This window comes from Anopheles funestus (assembly GCF_943734845.2).
Source record: "Anopheles funestus chromosome X unlocalized genomic scaffold, idAnoFuneDA-416_04 X_unloc_70, whole genome shotgun sequence".
Lineage (NCBI taxonomy): Eukaryota > Metazoa > Arthropoda > Insecta > Diptera > Culicidae > Anopheles > Anopheles funestus.
In genome coordinates, this window is record NW_026045199.1 from 50,050 (window position 1) to 60,000 (window position 9,951).

General features: G+C 46.8%; 1 non-coding gene across 1 annotated transcript; it reads left to right on the plus strand.

Annotated features, from left to right (window-relative positions):
* Nucleotides 1–9,449: 9,449 nt before the first annotated feature.
* LOC125774000 (5.8S ribosomal RNA) lies at nt 9,450–9,607 on the plus strand. Its single transcript, XR_007420525.1, has one exon. It is a non-coding gene; the product is annotated as a 5.8S ribosomal RNA (ribosomal RNA).
* Nucleotides 9,608–9,951: the final 344 nt, after the last annotated feature.

Here is a 9,951-nt window from a genome sequence, read left to right on the forward strand (position 1 = left end):
GAAGGGGGGGTCGTAGAACGATTTTTTGTTGCCCTATCGATTCCCTATCGAACGAGCAAAAGTTGTTTTTTTGACCAAAAAGGACCCCTACTCTAGTAAAATTGGCCTGATTTTACTAGTCCCCGGTACCCGTACAGGCAAAATGAGCAAAATGCTCAAGTATGAATGGTTTTTGGCCCATAACTCGAATACTAGACGTCGCAGGGGGGTGTCGTGGAACAATTTTTGGTAGCCCTTGAAATTATCTATCGAATGACATATACTTGATTTTTGGCCAAAAAGTTCCCTAGACTAGTAAAAATCGCATCATTTTACTAGAGTCGGGTACCCTGGACGAAAAACCGCTTAAGTTGCGGTTTTTGGCTAATAACTCGAATACTAGACGTCGCAGGGGGGTGTCGTGGAACAATTTTTGGTAGCCCTTGAAATTATCTATCGAATGACATATACTTGATTTTTGGCCAAAAAGTTCCCTAGACTAGTAAAAATCGCATCATTTTACTAGAGTCGGGTACCCTGGACGAAAAACCGCTATAATTGCGGTTTTTGGCTAATAACTCGAATACTAGACGTCGCAGGGGGGTGTCGTGGAACAATTTTTGGTAGCCCTTGAAATTATCTATCGAATGACATATACTTGATTTTTGGCCAAAAAGTTCCCTAGACTAGTAAAAATCGCATCATTTTACTAGAGTCGGGTACCCTGGACGAAAAACCGCTATAATTGCGGTTTTTGGCTAATAACTCGAATACTAGACGTCGCAGGGGGGTGTCGTGGAACAATTTTTGGTAGCCCTTGAAATTATCTATCGAATGACATATACTTGATTTTTGGCCAAAAAGTTCCCTAGACTAGTAAAAATCGCATCATTTTACTAGAGTCGGGTACCCTGGACGAAAAACCGCTATAATTGCGGTTTTTGGCTAATAACTCGAATACTAGACGTCGCAGGGGGGTGTCGTGGAACAATTTTTGGTAGCCCTTGAAATTATCTATCGAATGACATATACTTGATTTTTGGCCAAAAAGTTCCCTAGACTAGTAAAAATCGCATCATTTTACTAGAGTCGGGTACCCTGGACGAAAAACCGCTATAGTTGCGGTTTTTGGCTAATAACTCTAATACTAGACGTCGGAGGGGGGTGCCGTAGAACAATTTTTTGTAGCCCTTGAAATTACCTTTCGAATGATATATAGTGGTTTTTTGGTCAAACAGTGACCCCGAGACTAGTAACCCTCCATACACAAAACCGCCTAAAAAGTTTTGGTTTTGCAAAATTTTGAAAAGTGCGTCAAAAAAATTTTTTCAAAAAGTACCAAATCGTGATCAGAACTCACTATAGACCATAAAAAGTGAAATCCGATGGTCATTTGCAACACTTGGTCAATCGAGAAAAATTTCACTTTTTTACTAGAGTCGGGTACCCTGAACGAAAAATCGCTCAAGTGATGGTTTTTGGCCAATAACTCGAATACTAGACGTCGGAGGGGGGTGCCGTAGAACAATTTTTTGTAGCCCTTGAAATTACCTTTCGAATGATATATAGTGGTTTTTTGGTCAAACAGTGACCCCGAGACTAGTAACCCTCCATACACAAAACCGCCTACAAAAACTTTGTTTTGAAAAATTTTGAAAAGTTCAAAAAAATTTTTTTTTCAAAAACTACTAAAACGTGATAAGAACTTACTATAGACCATGAAAAGTGATATCCGATGATAATTTGCAAAAGTTGGTAACTAGTAAAAAATTTCACTTTTTTACTAGAGTCGGTGCAACGAGAAAAAAAAAGTCCGTGATGGAGAAAAATGGCACGTTTTCCACGCCTGTACGCTTTCGTTTTCTATATAGGGGGTAGGTGAGCCAGAAGCATGAATTTGACTGAGTACGTATCTTTATGAATTGGGCCCTTCTAAATCGATTGAGACTACCCCCAGGACGATCGGACGACTGCTTCTGGCTCAAAATGTGGTTTTTAGATTTTGATCGTCAATTATGAGAGAAAAAATCGATTAGAAGTAAAGATACGAAATGCTTGGTCTAAGTTGGGAAACGACTTCGGATATTTGTTGGACGTTGTCGTAGAAGGTCCGAGGACCAAGGAAAAGTGATTTCCAAGTGGATTTATGCACTATTAGTCGATGGTAAGATGTGAAATTAGTAGAACTTACCATACAGTTTGCGAAGTTGAAGCAATCGGTTGGTGAATATGGTACTGTCTGTCCAATTTGGTGGTTCGGAATGAGTGAAACGATGTTGATGATGGATAGACGTTCCGATTGCCCCCGATCGGGGAACATATAGTGGTCTTTAAGGTCCAAGTACCTATGTTTTGGTAAGCAGAACTGAGAGTTAAAGGATGAAAGTCGGCCATTCCTAATATCATCCTATCGGTGGTTCGCGAGTTGTTTGAGGACCGGAGCAGCTCGCGATGAAACGGTCCTAGGGTATTGGTTATCCATCCAAGGAAGAGTAAATGCGATCCTAGATGTGTGTCGTTGGCCGTTCTACCGGTATCGCCTATCGATGAGATATCGACGGGCATGCCTTACTCGAAAGTTGAATTCTAGGATCGATGGTCAAACAGACCTATGAGCGATAAACCAAACTGAACACGTATTGATGTCGGCTTTTCCTATCATTTGATGCCGCAGGTTGTTTAGGGACCGGAGCAACTTGCGGCCGAGACGGTCCCCGGGGGTTTCTTTCTCCAAGGAGTGGAAACTATTAAGCAAGAGTTGTAGCAAGATACGATCCTCTGATGTGTCGTTGGCCGTTCATGCGGTATCGCCTGTCGATGAGATATCGATGGGCATGCCTTACTCTACCGACCTTCTAATTGAGAGTATTAATCAGGGATCGATGGTCAAACAAGACCAATGAGCGATAAACCAAACTGAACACGTATTGATGTCGGCTTTTCCTATCATTTGATGCCGCAGGTTGTTTAGGGACCGGAGCAGCTTGCGGCCGAGACGGTCCCCGGGGGTTTCTTTCTCCAAGGAGAAGAAACGATTAAGCAAAAGTTGTAGCGAGATACGATCCTCTGATGTGTCGTTGGCCGTTCAAGCGGTATCGCCTGTCGATGAGATATCGATGGGCATGCCTTACTCTCCCGACTGGATTACTGAGAGTTTAATCAGGGATCGATGGTCAAACAGACCAATGAGCTATAAACCAAACTGAACACGTATTGATGTCGGCATTTCCTATCATTTGTCGCAGGTTGTTTAGGGACCGGAGCAGCTTGCGACCGAGACGGTCCCCGGGGGTTTCTTTCTCCAAGGAGTGGAAACGATTAAGCAAAAGTCGTAGCAATAATCGATCACCTGATGTGTCGTTGGCCGTTCTTGCGGTATCGCCTGTCGATGAGATATCGATGGGCATGCCTTACTCTCCTGACTGTTTAATTGAGAGTTATAATCAGGGATCGATGGTCAAAAAGACCTATGAGCGATAAACCAAACTGAACACGTATTGATGTCGGCATTTCCTATCATTTGTCGCAGGTTGTTTGGGGACCGGAGCAGCTTGCGACCGAGACGGTCCCTTCCCGAAAGATGGTGAACCGAGTCGTCTGGCGTAAAAACCGGACGACTCGAAAGGGCTTGACCCTTTCAAGTGAGCGATAATCACATTCTACGCTCAGTTCGACAGCTACAAGGCAATCACTCGCTATGTTCAGAGCTAATACATGCAACATGCCGGCATTGTTTCCACCGACGCATGGATTCAAGACTGGTGCACTTATTAGTTAAACCGTTCGCCTCCGGGTGTTTCGAGTTCAAGTCTGGATGAGGATTGATCTTGCTGGTAATAGCTTGAGCCCTTAAGGGGTCGAAGCGTACATCTTGAGACCATGTACAACATATTACCAAATCGGCACCATGGGTTCTGGTGCAAGTGATGTAACCGTGAAAGATGTTGAGCAGCCCAACATCGGTTTACACACGCATAATAGGAAGGCAGCGCTGTCGACTGGTCAGTCGTGTAAGAAGTGTGCATTATCGATCACAAATATATTGGTGATCTGTAGGTTGCGCATACACCATGCCCGGTGTAAAGTGCCGTGGTCCCCCCCGGGGGGCTGCATCAAACCGTTCGCCACGCGAACTACCCAATGGAACGAACTCTATGCATTTAATAAGAAGAAGAGATGATAATGAAACACGGTCGATTTAAGAGTTGAAAACGTTGAAATACCTATAAGCAAGTCTTAAGTTGGTGGTGACCGTTACGCCCCAACAAATTGGTGCCTTACCCTACACCAAAGAGCCATTCAACATGGTTCAAGTGAGCGATAATCACGCTCTACGCTCAGTATGACAGCTGCAAGGCAATCACTCGCTAAGTTCAGAGCTAATACATGCAACACGCCGGCATTGTTTCCACCGACGCATGGATTCAAGACTGGTGCACTTATTAGTTAAACCGTTCGCCTGCGGGTGTTTCGAGTTCAAGTCTGGATGAGGATTGTTCTTGCTGGTAATAGCTTGAGCCCCTGAATAAGGGGCCGAAGCGTACATCTTGAGAGTAAATGTACAACATATTACCAAATCGGCACCGTGGGTTCTGGTGCAAGTGATGTAACCATGAAAGATGTTGAGCAGCCCAACATCGGTTTACACACGCATAAGGGGTTTATTGTTATCTGTAGGTTGCGCATACACCATACCCGGTGTAAAGTGCCGTGGTCCCCCAGGGGGCTGCATCAAAACGTTCGCCATGCGAACTACCCAATGGAACGAACTCGATGTATTGAAAGAGATGAACAATTAATAGCGAGAATAGGGGCCCGGAAGCAATTCCGCGGCCCTACGGTCGATTCAAGAGTTGAAACGTTGTACAATCGTGGATAGCACCTAGTGCTAATATGGTGAGAGATAATGTGTGAGGAAATTTAGTTTCCTAAAGTTTAGTTAGTGGTTTCCGTTGTGCCCTAACAAACTTAAAGTTGGTGGTGACCGTTACACCCCAACAAATTGGTGCCTTACCCAACACCAAAGAGCCATTCCATATGGTTCTAGAGAGAGAGAGTTGTGTGGAAATTTATTTCCCACTAAGCGAGTGTGTGTCTGTAGTGGAACGAATTCTGGTTGATCCTACCAGTAATATACGCTTGTCTCAAAGGTTAAGCCATGCATGTCTAAGTACAAACATAAATGAATGTGAAACCGCATAAGGCTCAGTATAACAGCTATAATTCACAAGATCATCCTACCACTAGTTACTTGGATAACTGTGGAAAATCCAGAGCTAATACATGCAACATGCCGGGACTGTTGCCCTCGCGGGTAGCTGAACTGGTGCACTTATTAGTTAAACCAATCGCCTCCGGGCGGCTTGAGTTGAAGTCTGGATAAGGACGCAGATCGTATGGTCGCTTGTCGACTGACGACAGATCTTTCAAATGTCTGCCCTATCAACTATTGATGGTAGTGTAGAGGACTACCATGGTTGCGACGGGTAACGGGGAATCAGGGTTCGATTCCGGAGAGGGAGCCTGAGAAATGGCTACCACATCCAAGGAAGGCAGCAGGCGCGTAAATTACCCAATCCCAGTACGGGGAGGTAGTGACGAGAAATAACAATATGGACCTCTCTAACGATGGTCCATAATTGGAATGAGTTGAGTATAAATCCTTCAACAAGGATCAAGTGGAGGGCAAGTCTGGTGCCAGCAGCCGCGGTAATTCCAGCTCCACTAGCGTATATTAAAGTTGTTGCGGTTAAAACGTTCGAAGTTGATTGCCCGTCCAGACACGTGACCGCCACGGGCGCCCGGTTACACGCCGGGGCCGTTCGTGCGCGCGCTCACGGCTGCGACTCACAATGGTGTACTTGGGCGTTACTCTGTGAACGAGTACCGTGCTACCGGTTAACTCCGGCACGGGCTCCTCATGGTGCTCAAGATACTCACATTTACCTTGAACAAATTAGAGTGCTCAAAGCAGGCTAAGACAAAGCGTCCGGCCCCCCCGTGGGGTTGGCGTTGGCCGAGAATAATCTTGCATGGAATAATGGAATATGACCTCGGTTTATACGATTTCGTTGGTTTGTCAGAAACCTAGAGGTAATGATTAACAGAAGTAGTTGGGGGCATTGGTATTACGGCGCGAGAGGTGAAATTCGTAGACCGTCGTAGGACCAACTGAAGCGAAAGCGTTTGCCATGGATGCTTTCTTTAATCAAGAACGAAAGTTAGAGGATCGAAGGCGATTAGATACCGCCCTATTTCTAACCGTAAACGATGCCAATTAGCAATTGGGAGACGCTACCCCTATTCGGTGCTCTCAGTCGCTTCCGGGAAACCAAAATCGGGTTCCGGGGGAAGTATGGTTGCAAAGTTGAAACTTAAAGGAATTGACGGAAGGGCACCACAAGAAGTGGAGCTTGCGGCTTAATTTGACTCAACACGGGAAAATTTACCAGGTCCAAACTTATCGAGGTAAGACAGATTGATAGCTCTTTCTCAAATTTAAGGGTAGTGGTGCATGGCCGTTCTTAGTTCGTGGAATGATTTGTCTGGTTAATTCCGATAACGAACGTGACTCAAACATGCTAACTAGAACGCTGTCAGCAGTGCGCCTCCGGGCGCACCTGACGTTACAGCCGGGCGGCGCCTTCACGGGCGGTCGTCGGCTACGTTTGCCCTGCTTAGCGGGACAACTTGTGTTTAGCAAGCTGAGAATGAGCGATAACAGGTCCGTGATGCCCTTAGATGTTCTGGGCTGCACGCGTGCTACAATGTGGGTCGCAGCGTGTTCTCGCCAATAGGCGCCCCCATTCCGAGAGGAACGGGAAATCACTAAAATGCCCATCTAGTCGGGATTGGGGACTGCAACGGTCCCCATGAACCTGGAATTTCTAGTAAGCACTAGTCATTAGCTAGTGCTGATTACGTCCCTGCCCTTTGTACACACCGCCCGTCGCTACTACCGATGGATTATTTAGTGAGGTTTCTGGAGGCTTACCTTCCGCGGTTCCTTCGTGAGCTGCAGCTGGCATGGCTGAAGTTGACCGAACTTGATGATTTAGAGGAAGTAAAAGTCGTAACAAGGTTTCCGTAGGTGAACCTGCGGAAGGATCATTACTGATGATCGTCCGCGAGTGACCAACCATGGGCTGCCTTCGGTGTAGCTCGGTCGCTCGCTTGCTATGTGTCAGAATTTGTTGAAAGCCAACTCGTTCGTTGTACACTTTGATGGGTGACCATCACTGTGTCTCCGTGCCGAGCTAGATCTCCCCTAGCCGTAAGGCACTTGAACGCCCCTTCGACGACGAGTTGCATGTGTGTGGTATGTGTCAGAATCTGGTGAAGCTTTCTGCATGTGATGTGCCTTGTGTGGATCCGTGGCCATTGCATTGTGTCTGGTGCTTAGATACCCAGACACTTAGAACGCTTGCGCGGAAAGCAAACTCGATCGTTGTACACTTTGATGGGTGACCATCACTGTGTCTCCGTGCCGTGCTAGATCCCCCCTAGCCATAAGGCACTTTGAACGCCCCTTCGACGACGAGTTACAAGAGTGTGGTATGTGTCAGAATCTGGTGAAGCTTTCTGCATGTGATGTGCCTTGTGTGGATCCGTGGCCATTGCATTGTGTCTGGTGTGTAGGTACCCAGACACTTAGAACGCTTGCGCGGAAAGCAAACTCGATCGTTGTACACTTTGATGGGCAACCATCACTGTGTCTCCGTGCCGTGCTAGATCTCCCCTAGCCGTAAGGCACTTTGAACGCCCCTTCGACGACGAGTTACAAGAGTGTGGTATGTGTCATAATCTGGTGAAGCTTTCTGCATGTGATGTGCCTTGTGTGGATCCGTGGCCATTGCATTGTGTCTGGTGTGTAGGTACCCAGACACTTAAGCAAACTCGATCGTTGTACACTGTGATGGGCGAGCATCACTGTGTCTCCGTGCCGTGTAAGAGCTCCCCTGGCCATCAGGCACTTGAAAGGTCCTTCGACGACGAGTTACAATAGTGGTGTGTTAGATACGTCAGGTGATGGTATCTACTGTTGTGCAATACGTATCCGGCCACGGCACGGAACGAACGGGAACTGTGGTGCAGACATACAAAGAGTTAAGCCTATTAGTCATTAACTCTAAGGACGGGGCCATGGGGCGGTACGCAAAGGATACGGATGAGCGAGTATGCAGGCCCAATACTCAATAGCTCGATCCGATCCAAGCACATGAGTTGACTGCGGCGCCAGGTTAACCAATGTGCTAGATTCTATTTGGCCAGTAGAATCTTGTGTCTTATGCGATTTGATACCAAGACACCAGAACGAAAGTTAGTTGAAGAGTTATTAAACTCTTATGAAGTATGGTTGTGCAATCACAACTTATGACTTTAACCTATAAAGTGGATATGGACTTGCAATTATAACATGGAATCTCTACACACCCCATGAGCTCGATCCAATCCACGCACACGAGTTGCCTGAGTAGCGACAGGTATACCGATGTGCAATACGTATCCGGCCACGGCACGGAACGAACGGGAACTGTGGTGCAGACATACAAAGAGTTAAGCCTACTAGTCATTAACTCTAAGGACGGGGCCATGGGGCGGTACGCAAAGGATACGGATGAGCGAGTATGCAGGCCCAATACTCAATAGCTCGATCCGATCCAAGCACATGAGTTGACTGCGGCGCCAGGTTAACCAATGTGCTAGATTCTATTTGGCCAGTAGAATCTTGTGTCTTACGCGATTTGATACCAAGACACCAGAACGAAAGTTAGTTGAAGAGTGATTAAACTCTTATGAAGAATGGTTGTGCAATCACAACTTATGACTTTAACCTATAAAGTGGATATGGACTATCAATTATAACATGGGGCACACACCATGTTCTCGATCCAATCCACGCACACGAGTTGCCTGAGTAGCGACAGGTATACCGATGTGCAATACGTATCCGGCCATAGGCACGGAACGAACAGGAACTGTGGTGCAGACATACAAGGGCCATGGGGCGGTACGCAAAGGATACGGATGAGCGAGTATGCAGGCCCAATACTCAATAGCTCGATCCGATCCAAGCACATGAGTTGACTGCGGCGTCAGGTTAACCGATGTGCAATACGTATCCGGCCATAGGCACGGAACGAACAGGAACTGTGGTGCAGACATACAAGGGCCATGGGGCGGTACGCAAAGGATACGGATGAGCGAGTATGCAGGCCCAATACTCAATAGCTCGATCCGATCCAAGCACATGAGTTGACTGCGGCGCCAGGTTAACCGATGTGCTAAGAGAGTTGTTCCTGGGCCTTCAAAGTGACTTCAAAACTATCTTAGCGAATGGTGGCCATGGGCGTAGACATGAGCCACAAGTCACAAGGCCTGGGACTATTGGGTAATAAAGACAACTTAGTCAGAAAGTTAGTCTTTGGACGTACCACCGGGATTGTGTTACATTGGGAACCTTACTATAAAACCCTAGGCAGGGGATCACTCGGCTCATGGATCGATGAAGACCGCAGCTAAATGCGCGTCACAATGTGAACTGCAGGACACATGAACACCGATAAGTTGAACGCATATTGCGCGTCGGACGATTAAACCCGGCCGATGCACACATTCTTGAGTGCCTATCAATTCCTTGATATACAACAAACCAAACTTCAGGGTGGAGCGTGCCACAATAGAACACTATGGCGAGCAGCCCGTCTAGTGTCGTGGGGGAAACACGCTTCCACACTGTGCATAATGGCGTGCTCGGGACCTTTGTTGGGACCGCAGGGCGCTGAAAGTAAAGGGGTGAACCGCATAAATCGCACGCACGTAAACGCGCACACACACAAATAGAGTGAGACGTATCGTAGGATACCGCTAAGAGTACGTTGTGAAACATGGGGAAATTCAATCGAAAACCTCTTTGATGTCCAAGATTTCGTTGACCGTATCCGTCGTAATACTGGATCAACGTGCTTGGGG